Consider the following 20,091-nt stretch of genomic DNA (forward strand, 5'->3'; position numbering starts at 1 on the left):
TTCCTGCTAGTTGTTGCATTACACATTAAACTGTTATGTTTTTGCATCAAAATGCGTCATTCAATTCTAAACATAACTATTTATATCAAATGAGGAGTTAAAAAATGATGCGCAAGTTTCATCATCGATTTTCTCGAAACTGTCAGTTTTGACTTCGGCCTATTTGAAATGTTGCTCTTGAATTGTGAAAAAAGAAACTTGTATTTTATTCAGTGTTTATGGAGCATCGAGCTGAGCATAGCGTTCAGCCCATTCGACTTTTGACATTCCATTCCCGACGCTGTTTCGCGTATGTTGTTTTTTGACGTTTCCTTTTTAATCTCGCGTTCGCGTATTCAAATTTTTCTCTCAGCTCAGTTTAGTTTTAGTAATCGCAATCAAAGCCCCGGTTGCGTTGCGAGTGAGAATAGTATTCGTCTATCGTCCAAGCGAATGTTCGCAGACTGCGGTTGAAGTTGCTCGGTTTGTGCTTACGGAAAACGATCTATCCTGAGCATGTATCGCAGTGATAATTATTAACTAAATTGTGTACCGTCATTTACTGTTAAATTTAATAAATGATTTAATTCAATTATTGTATAAATTACCAAATAACGTCATGTTTTGTATTCAAAAGTAAAAAAACATTTGCAGAGAATCTCTATTTATTCAGCTTTTTCTCTGAAGAATATAGTGTGCATCTCAATTTGTGAATAACTAATGGTAAAATGCAAATGTTAGGAAAAAAGCTTCGTTAAAATTATAAAAAGTAAGTGATAGAATATTTTTCGATTTTTTTTGGTCATAAGATTATAGACGACGCCCAAGTTATGTGTTTCCTTATAAACAAGTGTTGATTGATATTGGTGAATCTTCAAGAACTGAACAGCATTCAGATCTATTGTGATTTTAGAAAAGGTTCAATGAGCTGGTTTAGTCCCATTATTAACTAGTTATCTAGAAAAAATCGTTTACCAATTTTCGCAACACCAATAGCTGCTGGCAGTCTCGTAGTTTCTCTTTAGTGCTTTCGTTGCTGGCGTTGCGACAATATAACAGTGGTATGGTGGGAAGCAATACGTATGACAAACAGTAGAAGGAGAAAGTCCAGCCAGATACGGTGCGTCATCGAGTAATGGTTCCCACAAGATTAAACGATTGATCAATCGCAGGTATCTATACTGAATGTTATGATTTGTTCCATCAGCCATAAAGCCAAGCTAAAATAACCCGAGAGAGAATACAATTGTTATAGATTGGTTTGCAAATCAGAGTCAAAAAATTATTTGATAATGCGATTTCCTTTTAGGTGATGGACATCGCAAAATGAAAGTAAAAACGTTTAAGAGAAAGTCCTTTATTTCATATTCCGAAACCTAAACGAGATATGGATGGTTGTAGATTTAATATCTTATCCGTATTAGGATTTTTACTGTAGTAAAATCATGCTTTATGCATCCAATTGAATTACTTAAAAATATAACCTGGCATTATTTTTTGTTCGTTTTGTTGACCAGCCAAATGCTTTCCGGTGGTTAAGGTAGTTTGAGCACATTTTAAATGTGGGCGGTAATGGTTAGAAATCATTGCGGCTGTGGAAGATCGAACATTACCAAAGATTTTTACTCAATTTATGGAACATGGCCATCTAAAACGTGCGTTTAAGCATTTTATTTTACTAAATTCTAAAAGGGTGTCTTATGTGACTAAACTAATGTTTCTCTAAGGTAGCTTAGAGCTCCGACTTACACGTTATAAGTGGTTCAAACAAATTTAAGAAAAACTGGTTTTCAGTATAACGAGCAAACGTCTCTATTTTTCGCTTATTGGGATTAAAAACTCCGTTTTAAATTATGAAGAAACTTAATGATTTAACAATATTTAGAATGCTTGATCAATATTCAAAATAAAATACCTGGTAAGAATGGATTCGGTCAAAATACATATTATATAAATCATCAATGATGACATTTAGATGCGAATGTCAAATCGCCATCGTGCTTCAAGGCCCCTCTACGAAAAAGTGGAAACTCCAAAAGCCAGTTTTTGGCACTAGAGTAGTCTGAACCTAGGAGTCGGTTGCTTTGGTTGTAAACTATAAGTAATCTAGATTTCATTTGTGTTTATTTTACCGTCTATACTGTTGAAATGCTTAATAGAGCAGACACTGAAATAAGGTTATTAAAAGTTTTCCTTCCAACGAATGAGTTACAGTTATATTGATTTCACTTGTGAATCAAATGTTGATATTGCAGCTATTATGCAAATAATGTAATTAGCACAAATTGCAACTACAACGTATATCTCCTGGCGGGGCAAAATGAGCAGCTCTTTCAGGGGAAGATCGCCACCCGTCAATTGTATATCTCTAACTTCAAATCAACGGTATACTGTTACAGTCAACTTTCGTTCGTTGGGCTATCTTTAAGTGGGCTACGTTTTAATCGGGCTCCCGTTAATTGGGCTATAGCTACCTCCTCGACATCGCTATCTTGGTCTACAGAGTTTGACAGTACCCCCATTAAGTTGGACCCCTCACTATTGTACCCATTGTACCCCAAACAACAATGGCCGTCGCATTGATTTTCTATGAAGTGATTTCCCGCCCAGTGTTTTTGACGTTTCAGTTTCAGTCACAGAAAAATGGCGACGTGCCGGGGGTCGGCTATAGCCCATCTAAAACGAAGTCAAACGTCACACAAAGAATTTTTTCTAGAAACAAATTTCCACAGCGAAAAGACTAAGTTTCACTTTGACTCTGTGTTTAATAAAGGTATATATTTTTATAAACCTTTCTGCGACGATTGCGACAAAAACAATCGATGTATCCCTCGATTTCGACAGCTCAGACCAATTAACGAAAGTCTTTCACTAAGTGGGCTAAGAGCTCAGTGCAATTAGCGAAAGTTGACTGTATTGCATAAAATGTTTATGACGAAATAAATATGCATACTTATTTGTTTTCGATGAACCTAGAGTGTTTAACTTATTGTTCTCTGACAATGACCATAGAGGAATTCGACCTTTAATGATTCGACTTTTTATTGTTAAAACAAACAAAAATGGTCCCAAATTAGGGTTTATTTCTAATTCTTGTCGTAGTAAGTAAAGCCACTTCAATCTTCATCATTGCTAGGATGGATGTAACGAATAATCCAAAAGCTCTTGTGCTGACTGGACTCAAACACACTTACCTTCCGATCCGTGCACTTTAAATTCACTAAAAAGCGATTATTGTAAGCATTTTATTGAAATTACGCAACTGACTTTATTTCTTAAATTCGTCGTCCATCAAAATTTTTCATCGCCTGAACTAAAAATCACAACAATGTTTACGAAATTAGCCCGCATGTGTTGGTGTAGGACGGCATGACAACACAAATGTTATTCTGTAAAAATTTCTGCTGGTCGTGCAAGTTTACCCAGTTGCAGAATAAGGACAATGCGTTGTGTGAGGTATTTTCATTTTATGAATGACGGAAATTGAAATGATTTATCGACATTTTTTCTTCGTCGCACGAACAAACGTAGAAAATTTGGCTGCTCGGAATTCTTTAATGAAAAAAAGCATTTAAACAGGTCTCAGCCCATTTTGATTGATCGCGTATGATAGTTAACAAACTAAAATATTACGGAATAACTAATTTTGCATTGTGTGTCATAAAAAACGCTGATATTTTTAATAATATGTGTCTGGTAAGACGGAAATAGGCTATTACGACGAAGCAGCAACATACCCTATTCAAAAAATGTTCAAAATAGTTTATGGGCGGATATAGTTTAGAGTGAGCATAAGGTGGGCATTTTACCCCGTCCTACAGCACTATTCGAAGATGATAAATACAGTGCTTTTAAAAGGTGTAAGACAGATCTACTTTAGTTTAATCTAATCTAATCTAATCTCACACTAACGCAGTCAATTCTTTAAGGCATGCTGGAAAATGATGATTGCTTGTATTTATCATTTTTCTTGTCAACGGCAAGGCCAACTGCGCAACAAGTGCCGCAGAGAGAATTCCAAGGAATCAAGTGGAACCAGAAACAGAAACAGAATTTCATTAAACTTCTTAAAATCAAGGGGAAGGAAGAAAGCGTGAACCTCCCGTACCAATATCCCGTACCGTATGAATCGGATTTTAGGAAACTAAAATTACGAGACATTTTGATGTTTCTTAACGAAAGCGGTATTGAGCTATAGGCTCTTATTTATCATGAGTATACCCTTGATAAATTAACTACCAAGGATTGCAGAATCCCGTCGGAGGTACAAAAATCTCTAGTATGTATGTGTTTGTGTTTGTCCAAATTCCTCATCCACCCCTTCCTATTCCTCCTGTTTTCCTTCCCGTTCTCATCAGGTAAATGATGACACGGGCAAGATGGGCAAGGCACAAATCTTCCACATGATTGTGAGGAACGTGCTGCTCGAGCCAAAGATGCTGATACCTGATACCTGATACCCGTACCAAACGCTTCCCATATAGATAATAATTTATTGACAGTCGTTGGGAGTATCTTTGCTAATAAAGGTTATGTTGTACTCCGGACCCTCGGGGTTGAACTAAAGGCATTTAGACCAGAAGTCAGGCTGCAATTGGCCAACGATATAGCGTCTTATTTCGCTCTCTGAAAATAGATTAGGTTAATATTTTTTGAAACGATGGTTCTACAATTGATGAAGCGATGGCAGGGGAAAGTAATGAAGAATTTTTTTGAATGGAGGGGAAAGAGTGAGGGGAGGGGGGGAGGGTAATTGGTAGCTATGCTTAACAAGTTGTCGTTGTGACTCCTGTACCTCCTAGCTTGGCTACTCAATTATACAAATTGAAGTATTTTCAGGTATGGCCACGTAAGACAAATCTACTTTAGTTTAGTCAGAAAAGAACACATTAAAGTTATTTAACCCTCTCCGTCCCATAGGTATACGGTTGGTTAGCAGTTTATTTTAGCAGGTAATTGGTTTCACAAACAGTAGTTCTAAGAAGGTACAGAAATCGTGCAGATAATTTGGCCCAATTTGGAGAATTTTGTGAAATATTGTAATACAGTAACTCAATTTAAAATAATTGTCATAAGAAAAAGCTTCTGGTGTAAAAGCTTCTTCAAAAGTTTAACATGGTCGATAAGAAGAATAGTCATTCCTTTCCTATCGATGGCTTTGTGAATATTATCATGAATTAGAAGAGCTGACGTTGTACTGTGTTTAGCGCGAAATCCAGATTGATGATTAGTGGCAATATTTTCTCCGATATTTGTGCCAATTTCTACGAAAAATCTGCATGACCTTTTTTTTAAAAAGCAGTAAACAGAATATTAGGGTACTGGAGCGTATTTTCTGTCTGTTTTTTTTAATTCAGCCTATTTTCCTATTCTTTTACTAAATAAATACTTTGCCGATATAAAACTTCAACACGTTACAAGTAATCTATTGTTTTTTCAACATCAAAACCAGCTGTTCTTTCACTAGAAATAGGCCTAGATCGAATACAAGCAATCACTTAATGGACTGAAATACCCTCCCATACCATATATGTTTTTTTGTTATTCGTTTATTAGGTAAAAGGTGCAAAGTGTTCATTCATTTATTCATATGTTGTTAGACTAGAGCAGACTTATCATATGCTGTCAGAACCAGTTGAAGGCATAGTATACTGATGATATTGAAGCAAAAAGAAAATACAGCAGCAATACAATTTCCAAACGAAAAAGCTAAAATATTTTTCATTCACCCTGATTATGCTACAGTTATAGTTTCAATGGTTGAAATTGAAATGTTTGCCACTAGCCATACGTATACTCCTGCAGCAACTTATTTCAATGTTGTGTCGCATTGCAAAAGTCAACGAAATTTTTCACACATTTCAGGATGAAAGAAGGCGTAAGCGTAACTCCACACTGAGGAGAACGTGCTGCTCAAGCCACAAGTACTGATACCTGAACTCCACACTGTGGGTAAAATGGAACGGAACCTTCAAAACCGAGTTGAAGTTCTTATTGTTTATAAATAAATTCATTGGACAACTCTGTCTTACGGCGGGCTTCTATCTTCGCAGTTCGAATTGTAAGCGTATATTCGAGCATGGATTGTAGAAAAACTATGTACGATACATATTTATAAAAATTATTTTTATTTTGTTCTTACAGTTTTCAAGTAGACGGGAACGTTTTGAAAAATATGTAAATGTTGCAGAATGGCAGGTGCTAAAACTCTCAGGTTAAAACTAACAGATTGATTTCTGATCTTGGTTTTCAAGCTAAAAAAGGTTGTAAAAACTGGAAAAAAAATTTCAGTATCAGTAGTAAACTATCGTAAGTCTGAAAGAACCGTGGCATTATAACTGAGAATATGTTTATTTTAAATGCAAAATATGAATAAGAAAACCATAAAACAGTTTAAAACTATAAAAGTTTTATGCTGTTTTATAAGCCTTTTTCAGTTCAGCGCAACATTTGTCCTGACTGGCGCCACTGTGCGCCGGTCCTCTTTTTGGGTGAGCAAAACTTGCACACCAAAACATACGATATCACCTATTCTCATTAGCCCAGGAAACCTGATACAAATTACACTAGGTATATAGAATGCCCAAAAACAAAGTAGCACCGGACAGGCATTGCAGCAAAAATTCGCTAAAACCTTGAACTAATTCAAACCCTCACCAGTACCTAGATGTTTTCCCGAATGGAAAAACGACCTGTCTCGACAGTACATCTAGCGCCGGGGTAGATGTAAAGAGCAAAATGATAGAAAATGCTCGCCACATTGATGGCCTTGATTTTCTTTTCTGTTCTTGTCTAGGACGTCCGGAACATTGTGCACAAAATAATTGCGGATGGCGCCTGCCGTATGCCTCAGGTTTTACTTGATGCATATGTAGCTATGCTTCATTCTTACGTAAATATCCTTTTTGAGGGTATGATTAACATGTCAGATAGTTGAATGAGGATTATTTTCACGTTCGCAGTAAAACCAAAGTTCATCTTACGTGCAAAGCGGCAATCTTTTTTCACGATAAATGAAATGTGCAGGCGAATTGTATGGTGATATTATTATCGTCTTTTAAAGACACTTTTTCGAACATCTTGAAAATGTATTGATAGACGAAGGAAAATAAATACTTGATCCAATCTATATGTAGGCATCATGTTTGCTGATCGGAAAGTGTAAAGCATCAAACTGTAATTTTCAACCTGCAACCTGCAACTAACCTGCACTGGGATTTTGAAGAAAGGTCGTTTATTTCAATGTCTCCAAATGCCGCTAAACTAGACCCAATCTGTCGATTTAAGACTGGTAGATATAGAAAGTTTCGAATGGTATCGTGTTTGTTTGTAAATAGTACGCGTCTTATTTTCCAGTTTTGTCTGCTCTAGTTTTTTCGATATAAAAAAATACCACTCTGGATTCATATTTAAAAAAGGTTTCTTTTATGTTCTTGAGACTGTTGCATATCTATAATATGTTCCAATATTGACTGCCAAAATAATTAATCCTCGATGAAAAACAAACAAACAACTAAGTTCTTTGTACTGCATTTTATTTCCAGATACCAATCAAGCACGACGACGTAGCAGCCGATCATGCTCCCGCAGTTCCAGTGATGTGATTTGATATTTAATACCAATGCCAAGGGTTGATATTAAAGAACAATCTGTCGAATTGAATCTCTCAGTATCGAATATCATTCCTGTGAATCACGACGGATAAGTTTCGTTGGTTGTGTAGATAGAAAATAAGTGAAACGCAACCGGCGTAACCTATTTTTTGCAGTGCAGTGATACGAAGCCTAGCTTAAGCTACTAATTAGTTGTATACCAAGCAGAGTAATGTCAACAGTGAAGTAAAATAGAGTGAATTAGAAGAAATAGTTTTATGTTTCCTTCTCTGGCCCCTATACTGCGACAAATATCACGCCCGAAAGTCAGTAAAAAGGTGGCGTTTGATGGAAATGATCTTCCATTGCTTTCCACGACAACACATCTCCAACAGTTCAACCAAAAGCCTGCAGTATCATTTGTAGAAAACAGCACTGTATTTAGATACGCTTTTTCAGGTAAGTTCTGTGTCATAACATTTGAAAACTGAGCAAATTTTGGTAGAGTTTTTTAGAAAATAATGCTTAGACCAATTACTACTGTTATGTCTTTATAGATAAAGACATATGATATATGCTCCTTACTCCTTTTTACAGTATACTTAGTATACTTAAGAATAAAACTTTAAAAAGTTATGATATAACGTTGTATTAATGTTCCAGAAAACATACCGCATTTCTGATAATGCTATCGAAATCACCTAAAAGGGATAGTTTTTTGCGCCCGACTGGAGTGCTTAGTCGCTAATACTACTCGCTGCGATGACAACATTTTAGCGACTGACTTAATACAGTTGTTGAAAGTTTTGCCTAACCTGCTACATTGCGTCCTTGACTATGCCAAACAAATGCGAACGTCAGTCAGATTCGAGCCGGGTATAATCAAACAAGGTTGTACGATAAAGGAACCTCATTCGATTTAAATAGTGCTAATTGACTAGCTAGTACAATTCACTGCTAACCATGCTAACCGTGGCGGCGGTGTTACAACGATAGGTTTGTATTTATTTTTTACCGACGACACGTGGTCGTAGAAATAGGTGCCAAGCGTCTACTTAGCAGGCAGTTACTCATAAATTATCATTCGTTAAGTGGCCGCTCATTCGTCTTTCTCGGTACGCATCTACCTTGCTTTCCAATGTTTCTGCTTTTGATTGGCAGCGGTGGTGGCGAATCAATCAAAAATTATTTTGGAATACAAATTAGTTAAAATTTAGGATATTATACTTTTTCCTCTTTTTTTGTAAGAGCGGATCACGCGAGTTTAGGAATCGATGCGAACGTATTCCCTTCGGTTTTTAAGCAAAAAGATTAAATATACTTTAAAGCTATCAAGTTTATTTTTAATCGATAAGGGTAGGATTAGTGGAGATGTGTTTGAAATTATCTACTTAAAATCAGTGTATTTTTCGTGCAAATTCGGGTCCAAGAATTTGATAGCACTTTGTACACGTGCATAGTTAATGCATTTCGTGATCTGCTATTCTCCCAGGAAACTCCAAAGGGAATTTACAGATTTTCTCGGAGATCGCTTATTTCAAACATTAAAAGCTCCTGAACCAAGTATCATAGAGCAACAATTTTTACGTTAGAACGTAGGTACATTTTCTCAGCAATCCAGATATTGATGCTATAGCCGACTGCAAACGTACCCGAGCAAGGATTGACAACAAAAGTATATCAAAATTATTACATATTCTGCTGTTGATATCAACTAGAAAACATGTTTTGTTACCAACTCAAAATGGCACTTATGATGTATCAGACTTTATTATCATTTTGCTTTCATTATTAATGAAGGAAAATATGTTGGCAGATTCTATATATGGTGTAAATAAACGTAAATTTTCACTTAAATTTTTTTCTAGTAAAATGGTTGGTTCAAATTATATGATGATAGCAAAATGATGATCATATGATAGTAAAATTATAGTTATAACTAATTCTGCTTTCCTATTAATATTGTGTAACATCAAGATTAGTATTCCGTTTGATATTTTTGATAGCAAAAGTAGTATTCAATTTAATTTCACGGCGTGGAATTTTTGCAATCAATTTTGATATTTTAACCGCTAAGTCGACCAAAATGAAATCACACCGAGTATTCAAAATCCGTGACATCAAGATATCAAATTTTGTTTTCAATTTGCTCTAATACCCTGCATAGTCTGCCACCGAAGACGGTCATTAAGACTGTCGTAGTGACCTTTTAACCCAATGCCCTTCTGGCATACAAAAAACAGCTGCAAAGTCTGTCGATAAAGAAGGGTCAAGTTCTTAAGGACGTTTATACCCATGGCTTTGCTTTGCCATTTGGAAAACGCAGCTCAAATTATATAGGTTTTAACTGTCTTTTCTTGTTTTCCAATTCATTATCTTTTAGTGACAAAAGTTTCACGTTTTTTTTTTGTTCCTCAGTTATGACCGGAAAACTAACGATTAACAGTGGCACATAATTGGTTCTTAGATTTTTACAATTCGCCGAAGCCAATTTTTATTTTAATCGTATTCCAAAATAGGAGTTTTTTTGTGTTTTGAGCGGACTATTTTTCTTCCTCATACTATACCATACCGGATACAGGTTGTGATGACACGTGACAAGTGCAACGCAGCTGATTTGAGATATGACAGATGGTTTCTTGACGCATGCCAGACAGTGGATGACCGATATGTAGATTACTTCTTAAGATGAAGATGTAGGGGAATAGTGGGCAATGACTTACTTTGAGGAAATTATTCAAGCATAATTGAAAACAATATTCCAATCAATATTATATATCCCATGAATAACAGCTGACATTCCTTACAATACAATACAATACAAATATTGTAGTTATCTTGCAACTTTACGTTAATTTGCGTACAAATAACACAGTGCCTATTGATGTGTGTTTAGTATTGGGGAGATTATTAATCGTTTGATGAAACCGAAATTTTTTGTCGTTCAAATTTTAATTGTTGGCCAATTGTTTTTTTATGCCAATGTGCGCAGTAAGTGATCTTAGTGAATATGACAATTTGCCAAATATCAAAAAAAAATTATAAAAACAAGCAGTAGTCCATTTTATCCTGACTAATATTCCCATACGACTTCGTGTCTCGTCTAATTACGCTTTTCTATAAATATCCAATTAAAAACGTGATACACTTTGAAACGCGTGCAATAAGATAAATTGGTCGCCTTATGCGGATGTTTATACACGGTGCGGCCGGCCGGCATGAAACGGAGGAAGGTGAAAGCAGAGGAAAAAATTGTTAAGTGAAACACATTTGTTTGTTCGTGCTATTCAACACGCCTTAATCAATTCTCGCGGCAACCTAAATCAACAGCACAATTTGTCGTTAATTGACCCGCAGGTTCAAGTGGGCAATCACAGCCTAATAGCAGTTTAGTTTAATAAAACACGTCGACATATGCTCAGCTGTTCACGAATATGACATGATAGCGTAATTGAATGAACTGATTGAACAACAAAAAAGCACGAATTTTTTCTCACATATTTAGAGGCAGGACAGTCATAATCGTTTGATATCATTAATTTTAGCGTGACGGTGTCAATTTTTTTGTTCTGTTCTGTTTTTTTACATACATTTATTTTCCTACGTTTCAACTGATGTACTATCACTTTCTGTCTTAATGGCCCGGTTTACGTCTCCTGCATAAACCAACTAATTTACAAGCAACCCCCAACGGAAAAGCGGAACAGTTTGCTGATGGTATGTAGTTCACTTCACAACCAGACCTATTACCGAAAATTAACGAACGCATTACGCCAATCTAATTCGAATCGTTTCACACATATTAACCAAAATAGCTACAACAGTTGAGCTTGGTAAAGAAGCGAAAACGATCCTTAGCAATTATGTAGGTACGAGTATCGCTTCGCTTAGGTAATAGCTGCATTGATACAGCAGAGCCGCGTGACAAGTTGGAGGTTTGCCAAAATCTTTTTAACGCAGTGTATCCTCAATAAATTTGTTGCACGTTAGGAATGCTTATTTTCCAATTGCTAATGATACAGTACGGACTAGTGAAAGATTTACGGTTTATAACTAATTCAATGTGCATCTGCAACTACGTAGACTGTCACGATATTTTCAACAATGATTTTAATAGCCCTATTGTCTCGAAGTCATGCAACTAAAGTAGGTCTTTTCAAATCAACAATTTGATTTGGTAGTTATAATTTTAAAAGAAATGTTTAGTGAGGTGCGATTGAATCATTTTTGGTTAATAATTTTAAATGATAACTAAATGCTTTATAATTAAACGCGTTGTTTGTCGTTATTTAACAAATAAGTGCAATAGTCCAAGAATCCTCTGTATATTCTGACATATGTTGCAACAAGACGATTGCATCTTTTTCTAGCGCCCTCTCGTATCAGGTTGGGAGTATCGAATAAAAAACGGAAGAGACAAATATTTGCGAAATGCGCCAGCAAAGATGCGTTACCTGTTTTATGAATATCTTAAGCTTTTGTTATTACCAAACCAAAAGTGACCAAATGAAATTCGAGTAAACAATGCACACAAAGCAGACGAAAAACGTCTGCACCTTAAATTTTGTTTCTCTTCGACACAAAAATAGCAAAATTTCATTCCCAAAGTGGTGTTTTATGTGTCTCTTAAATGTGACTGAACTTAATATCGTCTTTGGTTTCATTTAGACTGCAATATACCTTCTCTGAAAATTTCCGTTCCTAGGGGAGAAGTGCTGCTTCGTGATGTGACTAATATGACTATTAAATCTGTTTGACGAATTCTAGCAATTCGTAACTGCCAGGAAGTGATTACTTATGACTATGAGCAGTAAGGATATATGTGCGATGTATAACTCACACGGTACAGTCAACTGTGACCGTTGATCCAACTCATTTTCATAATTGAGTTTTACTGGCCTCCAAGAGACAAGTTCCAATTCCAATTATTCTGCTGCGATGACCTACATTCTATGCTATCGTTTTATTCCCACTGCTAATCGGTGAGCAACCCTCACCTACGAATAGCCATCTGGTTTTATCTGCTTCTGACAGTGTTGTGAGTATCACTTTGCACAATAACCATGCATATGTTTATGAAATATGCAGTTTGGCTATAGCAGTGGAGTGTAATGTACAACATAGGAGCCAGGACTGGTTATTATTTGTCGTTCAATTTAGTAAATGGGAATGAATCGAGTGTTAAGCACGCTGGTTTGCTGTCAATTTAGTTCTATCTTGATCAAGCGTAGTACTAATAAACAAAATACAGCTTTTTATAGTATACGCAACAGGTGTATAATCTAACAATGGATTTAAAAAAATATGTTTAAGTAATATTTGTCGCTTACCATTTCTTGAACTTTTCTAAACATCGCCGATGTTGTGCTATTGATCAATTATAAGTGTGAGCCAGCTGTCTTCTATTTTCATTTCTTTTTTTTTCGATTTTTGTAGTTATTTATTTTATTTATGTTTTATGGACTGAAGTGACGGAAAAAAGTGTTACTTAAAGTGAAAAGAGGTACTTTCGTCGTTCATCAAAACGCATCGAACTTTTCCAGGATTATATTATACAAGATCCGTGACATTTTCTTCGAGGAAATTACAGAAGTCCTTTTAGTTGCTCGTTGTTTCTTGTGGGTTGTGACCTTGGGGTGAGCAATCTTGGTTGTCGTACGCAGATAAGGAAGGTGTAACACTTTCGCCGTGTAGTTTCCGGCTACCTAATCGTATAATTCGGCGCTGGTTTTTCAGGGTGCGTAGCTGTGGGGTGTGGCTGCGGGGTATGGGCACACCGAGGGAGAGTTATTTTCTCTACTGGATTAGCATAGAGAAAGAGACCCTCAATCGGTCTGTTTCAGGGTGTCGACTCAAATCCAAAAATAAAATTCCCTGACTTTCCCTGATTTTCCCTGATGCTTCAAATATTTTTCCCTGACCCTCAAAACTCGAATGTCAAGCTTATTTGGGCGATTTATGGCTTAAGTTTTTAACCCTTTAGCATGACTTATGCAAGCTGCTGAAAACTAAAGCTAGATTTCTTCATGATTTAAGAACACATATCAAAGATTCTTAACCTATTTCTTACCAGCGTTTCGAAAACGCCCTCTTCTATCGAGTCTAGGGACAGTTATGTTTGAGGTATCAACTTGAATCCAAAGAAACAAAGATTGAGAAATAATCTAATCGACCTGTTTTTGCACAAAGCTTAGATGTTACGTACAACAAAATTACAGCCGTGTAAACATAACAAATCTTGCTAATTTTCAGTCAGCTCAAACTAGTAACTTTGCCGCTGGAAGGTGGACACATGTCTGCGGGTTTTCAGTTAAACTAAAACAAAACTTTCCTGGAAGTTTCAGCTTGTTATCTTTGCTGCAAAAAGTATGGGGTTAAGGAGATGATTCCTTAAAGATTTTTGGTACAAAAATGTGCGTTTTGCTGGCTTCGAGGTACGGCAAAACTTTAGCTAGATATATTGTTAGAAAATGTCCAAATGGCAAATATTTTAACCCTCAATGATGGACAGTATGCGAAGTTAAGACTATAAGACTAAAGCTGTGTGTCATGATTTCGGATTGCAACTATCGAGGCTTGAGAGCAACAATGACTCGAAGGTAGTTCGGTGGCCGGCCGTTCGGTCTGATGACCGTATATGGGTGTTGAAAATTAAGGCAAATACTTCAACTACAGCTTAATCAACGTATAGTCACAATCATAAATTCGATGATACTAGGAAGGAATTGAATCGCCCAGTTAGCTTCGAGGTACGATGCTGATCTAACAAGCCAGTTGTGTTCGAATCTCGGCTAGCCGGTTTTTGTTAAATAGAATCAGTAGGATGGTTGCACTGACCCCGTAATTTTCCTGTACTCTAACAGCCGGCTGCGAAGTCTGTCGATAAAGAAGGATAATGTCTAGTGACGGTTAATGCTCAAGACTTTGCTTTGCTTTGCTGACGAATTCTATGACAGGTTCGAAAGGATTTATGGGGTGCGCACGACTTGAAAATTCAAGACTCTAGCTCCCAGATCGATCCTGTTTAACGGTCAATACTTTTTGGAAGTCACAATATTCAGTCTTTTCTTAGCGACTTTGACCACTATCTCGTCTTAAGATCCACGCAGATCCACTCCACGTTGCAGTGGAGTACACCAGAAAGCTTGATCAATGAATCGCAGAACAGCATGACGAAAGGGAATAAGACGTAAGTAGGCTGTGGAGGATCCGCCATGGCGCCAACAACTACGAGGGGAGTGATAGGCACGACGTGGGGAAGACAATCACCCTTATTCTGCGAGTCACGTGACTCAATACGATAATTGTCTCTCGCCGTGACTCGCCACGGCGAGTCGAATTGAGTGCTGTCACCTAGGTGACAACCGTGTCACCTAGGTAACAACCCTGTGCCACCTAAGTGATAAACCGTGTAACCTAGGTGACAAAGCGAGTCACCTAGATGACAAAGTGAGTCATCTAGGTGACCAAGTGAGTCACCTAGGTGACAAAGTGAGTCACCTAGGTGACAAAGTGAGTCGCCTAGGTGACAATTGTCACCTCATTCGCGATGACTCCAAATTAGTTACGTCACTCGCCTCGCAGTACAAGGGTGAGTGTAATAGCTTGTTTGATGTCGAATGCCAGGAAATGACAGATGAGAAGAACCAGGCCAAGAGTCGCATGCTCACTGCGGATCACGTCAGAACAGAGAAACATGTAAGCTTTCTGCGTAGTACGTAACCAGCTGAACCAGTCCCGAAGGTTGCCAACTCGCATAAACGCAAATTCTACAGAACGTTAATGCTCCCGGTAACCAGGGTTGCCACATGCACAGATTATTCTGTGTTTAACAGATATTTGAAAGAAATCGCCTGTACAGAATCTGTATGCACAGAATACAGATTTTCGCCAAATTACGCAGATTAAACAGATTTTTGAGCTTTTACATGAGAGTGAAAGAGACGGAAATAGTCAGCAAAATGACTCTCTATCTCTTTCACTCTCATTGTTTTGCATTGGACAGATTTTTGCACAGATATTTTTCCTCGTCGTACAGATTGTCAGATTTTTTCAAAAAAAAACACAGAATTATATGTGGCATCCCTGCCGGTAACCCTTAACGGACATGAATCATGGACACTGAAGGAAGATGATCAATGCTTGGGGCTTCTGAGTGTAAAATTCTGCAATTGGTGAAAACGCTGTGGATCGCGTGTAAATAACAGTCTGTATCCCGGTTTGTGCTCTTGATATCTGCACCGTGAAGTGCTTGAGGCCTACCATTGCCGATTTCGAGCACTACAGCGAGTGAAGTCTGACAATTGTACGGCGCAAAACAAATAACAAATTTACGGCAAACTGAAAGATAATCGAGTCGCCACTAGACATGTAACAAATTTTAATTCAACCGATCAATCTGCGTATATTTTACACGAAAATTGATTTGATTCCAAAGTTGATCTACAATATTGCCGGGTAAACAAAATTTCCCTGATTAAATGTCGAAATTCCCTGATATTCCCTGATTTCCCTGATCCAAAAATGAATTCCCTGATATTCCCTGATTTTCCAGGTTTTTCCAGGAAATCGACATCCTGTGTTTACACATTCTGCAGTTGTGCCCTTTGGACGGTTGGTGCCGAATTGTAAATTTAGGCAAAAAATTGAGCCACGGGTCCTGACCTGAAAGTCGGCAAATCAGGAGTCCCTAAGTCAAGGTGTAACTCCGTACCGATGACTGGATGGCTGGACGGGCGAAAACATGCCAGTCGCGAACGGAGTGCTTTGGATATCTTACCCCTATTGTGCTATGCCGCGCTCTGGTACGGTCGATCTTTGTGGTCCCATGCGTCTCGTGGGAACAACATAGAAGTCCTATCCCATTTCCCTTATGGAGATTACGCCAAGTGCGTTCTGACCAAAATTATTGGCTTCGCTTACAACTTTTTGTCTGATCTGTATTGGAGATTGTTTCTGCATATATTCCGCTAGTCAAATAGTATTTGTGCGAAAAACTTCTTAATGGCTCTGTCACCATTGGTTCATTGGTTCAGGAGCCATCGACGGAGATAAGTGCATGCCTTATCTCTGAGTTGACTACTCGAGATATTTGTGCAGCAGTAGAACTCGTCGTGGATGATGTCCATAGACGCTATGTCTACTGTTCTGCATACTTACCACATCACATGACGAACCGTCTCCTAGTGACGATTTCAGAAATGTGGTGAAATACTGCCAATCTAATGGGCTTCCGCTCATTGTAGGCAGTGATGCCAATGCCCATCACATCATTTGGGGCAGCTCAGATATCAATCTGAGAGTCAATAGTACCAACCTTGGAATACTCAACATTGGCAATAGTTCAACTTTCATACGAACTGGTAGAGATGAAGTGTTAGATATATCACTTTGCTTTAACAGGATCAGTCATGAGTTGGCACAATGGCATGTTTCAAATGAGACACGAATGACTGATCATTGCTTTATATATTTTGATCATTTGGGTGTCTCCTTGAACGCTGCAACATTTCGCAATCCTAGATTTTCCGACTGGGAACTCTTTGAGGAGGAACTCGCGACGAAATTTCAAGTATCCGAACCGACGATTGAGTCATCGATGGGTAGTTTTTGGTGGTCTTGTTATGGACTAATATTTTATGCAATAGCCTTAAATTTCTCGAGTTCGATTCGTTTTAGAGTTATACTAAAATTTCTATTTTATTTATATGAGAGCCGCCCTTCCAGAGAAGAGAGGGGTCTCGATCAATCAAAGAAGAAAATCTGACGTCCAAAAATCCCTACATGCCAAATTTGCTTCCATTCGCTTGAGTAGTACTCGAGTAATGAGGAAATTTGTGTTTCATTTGTATGGGAGTCCCCCCTCTTAGAGGGAACGGGGGTCTCTAACAATCATAAGAACCTTCCCCGGCCCCAAAAACCTTTGCATATAATTTTTCACGCCGATCGGTTCAGTAGTTTCCGAGTATATAAGGTACATACAAACATAAATTCATTTTTATATATAAGAAGATATAGATGAAAATGGCCGCATATGACTGGAAATACTGCAAAATATCCGCAATACGGATTATTATTAGATGAATGATTAGATGAGTGATTAGATCGAAGTCTAATATTGTGTTCCAACGTTGTTTTGAAATCCAAATTGCTCGAATATCGATCATTAACGAGTCCCATGTACATAGATCACTCTGTTGCGGATAGAACATTCCCCCCTCCTTTTTGAAATTGGCCGAAAAAGTCGGGGGCAAAAAAATAATTTGTGTCAATATTGTTTTATAATCAATTGTCTGTGGGCTCTACAGCCCAATGAACTCGATACATGAGTGCACGAAGTGTTAACGTTTTTAATACGAAACAGAAATAAAAATTCGAACAGTGCAATGGAATTTCCCAAAATGGGCCCTTCAGTTGCCCAACACCGAAAGGACAAAATTTTATAAAATATTTGTAATGGTCTTATTAAAAATATCGATTTTTTTGGTTTGATTATAGTCACTTTAACAGCTTGGGTCATTCGGTACTTCTGCGGGGTTGGGATTTGAACCCGGGTCCTCGGCGTGAAAGACGTGAATGCTAACCATTTCACCGGGACTGACCCCTATATCGATTTTCGAAAACCGAGTCTAAACCCTATTTTGGCCCCATAGCTCTGTGACCAATTTCCTGAAAATATTTGATATTTGTTTATTTATACAAATACTTTTTCACACAGTAAATGCGAGGGCACACCACAATGAAAGTTAATTCAGTTGTTTTTGCTTTTAAAAAAATACGTTATATCGAAGTCGCTTTGAATCGAGGTTGCTTTATATCGAGGCATTACCGTAGGACAAATAATGGGGCTCCCAGCCTAATTATATTGACAGGAAATTGTTATATTCTTAATACGAGCACTATGGTTAGCTTAGCTACCTTAGTTTATGACATAAAAGTAAATTAAGTTTGTAGATTTCGGAGCCAATAAAAATGTTACGTGTTCAAACGGTGAGCAAACGTAAGCAAATAACAGCTATGGCATGGATTGTTTGATATGCACACGATTTCCATGAGCTGCTGCTAAACTGTACCTACATCCTGACAAACTACGAGCACGTTCATATTATCACACTAGCAATCTTGCGGGTGCTGTCAGTGATTTTTATCTTGCCGGCAAACCGTCTAGACAACCGCAATTTAACCCCTCACCCCCTGTCTCATCCATTCAATGCATGATTCAGACGGTAATTGCTGAACTATTGTTGAATGGCAGATAAATGCACTGTATTTATGCTATGCTATCACGAGATATATAGGAAATCCGTAAAAATTACGTCATTTAAAACATTTCGTATACGTCACTGCTGTTTTAATAATCAAAGAATAATAAAACAATATTATTGTTAGTATAATTCCTCTTAATTAGCTGGAGGAGAAAACATTTAATATAATTTAATATATTAAAATAGTTGAGTTAATTGGTCCATTAAAGCTAGTCATCTGAATTGTTGAAAATGGACGGTTTATGCATTTTAAATAACTTCTCGTTAAATACATTTGTACATCGGTGTACATTAAACTGTCGATTAATCAAATATTTAGGTTATCTACATAGCTAAAATGCTTGAACTAACAGCAAAACTTAGTAATTTATTGAAGCTGCACTATCGCAAATTATGAGTCTTCATTAATTTAATTTAATGAAATATACAACACAGCACGAGTATTCGCCCTGGGATTTTCTGCGCCTTCGTTTACTGCTTTTCAATGCTTTGCCTAGATTCAAAGCACAGAGAACAAATCAAGCAGCCATAATAGTGCTCCGTGTGAATCATTATCAGTTATCTCCTGCTGTTCCTGCAGTTTTCTGATGACGCACGGATGCACGACAGGAAATCTTTCTCCTCACCGGGAGGTATTTTCTCTAGTTCATTGACGCACTCTTCCTTCCTGTTTTTCTTTCTTTCTTCAGACTTGGACCTGACGGTAAAATAGAGAAGCTGGGGTTTCCTTTCACCAGATTTTTCTGTCAATTTTATTTTAAACGTACTAATGTTTAAGATTTTTAAAGGTTTTTGAATGTTGATAAATTAGAAATGTATTGGACATATTGGATAATCTTGGGGTCTCATATTCCCCGTACCACCTTAGAGTAATTGGGAACACCAGCGGGCCCTTGTTCTGACGGAAATACTGCTTCCAGCATCCACGCTTCATCATTGCTTCGTGAGTCTAGCAAGCAACTGAGTCTAAACAAAAGCCAGACATGATTTGCATTGGAAGTGGGAGAGGTTGCAGTAAATCCAACAAAAATTCAAGATGATAAACTAGTCCGGGTAGGAAGCGAACAAGAAATGTTGACAATTTTACTGCTTGTCGTGCGCAGGTTTGCCTTTATCTGTAGTGTATGTTGCACTCCTAAAATGTTACACGCGAGAGTATATGCATTTACTATGTTCTGAAGAGGCTACAAACTACAGAAAAAGTTTCAAAGTAAAGCATGGGCATCAATTAGCTGCTGCTTGTAGTTAGACTTTCA

General features: G+C 37.4%; 1 protein-coding gene across 3 annotated transcripts in view; it reads left to right on the plus strand.

Moving 5' to 3' along the window:
- Positions 1-388: 388 nt before the first annotated feature.
- Positions 389-20,091, plus strand: part of LOC128734289 (lactosylceramide 1,3-N-acetyl-beta-D-glucosaminyltransferase A) — a 34,006-nt gene continuing 14,303 nt past the window's right edge. The window contains exons 1-2 of one of the 3 annotated variants that reach the window (XM_053828394.1): positions 389-748; positions 7,524-8,030. The gene's annotated coding sequence lies outside the window, so the exon portion shown is untranslated. Of the gene's footprint in view, positions 749-797; positions 1,152-7,523; positions 8,031-20,091 lie in introns of those variants that run through there. The other 2 variants (XM_053828393.1, XM_053828395.1) reach the window with 2 other exon arrangements.

Source organism: Sabethes cyaneus, chromosome 2 (genome assembly GCF_943734655.1).
Source record: "Sabethes cyaneus chromosome 2, idSabCyanKW18_F2, whole genome shotgun sequence".
NCBI lineage: Eukaryota > Metazoa > Arthropoda > Insecta > Diptera > Culicidae > Sabethes > Sabethes cyaneus.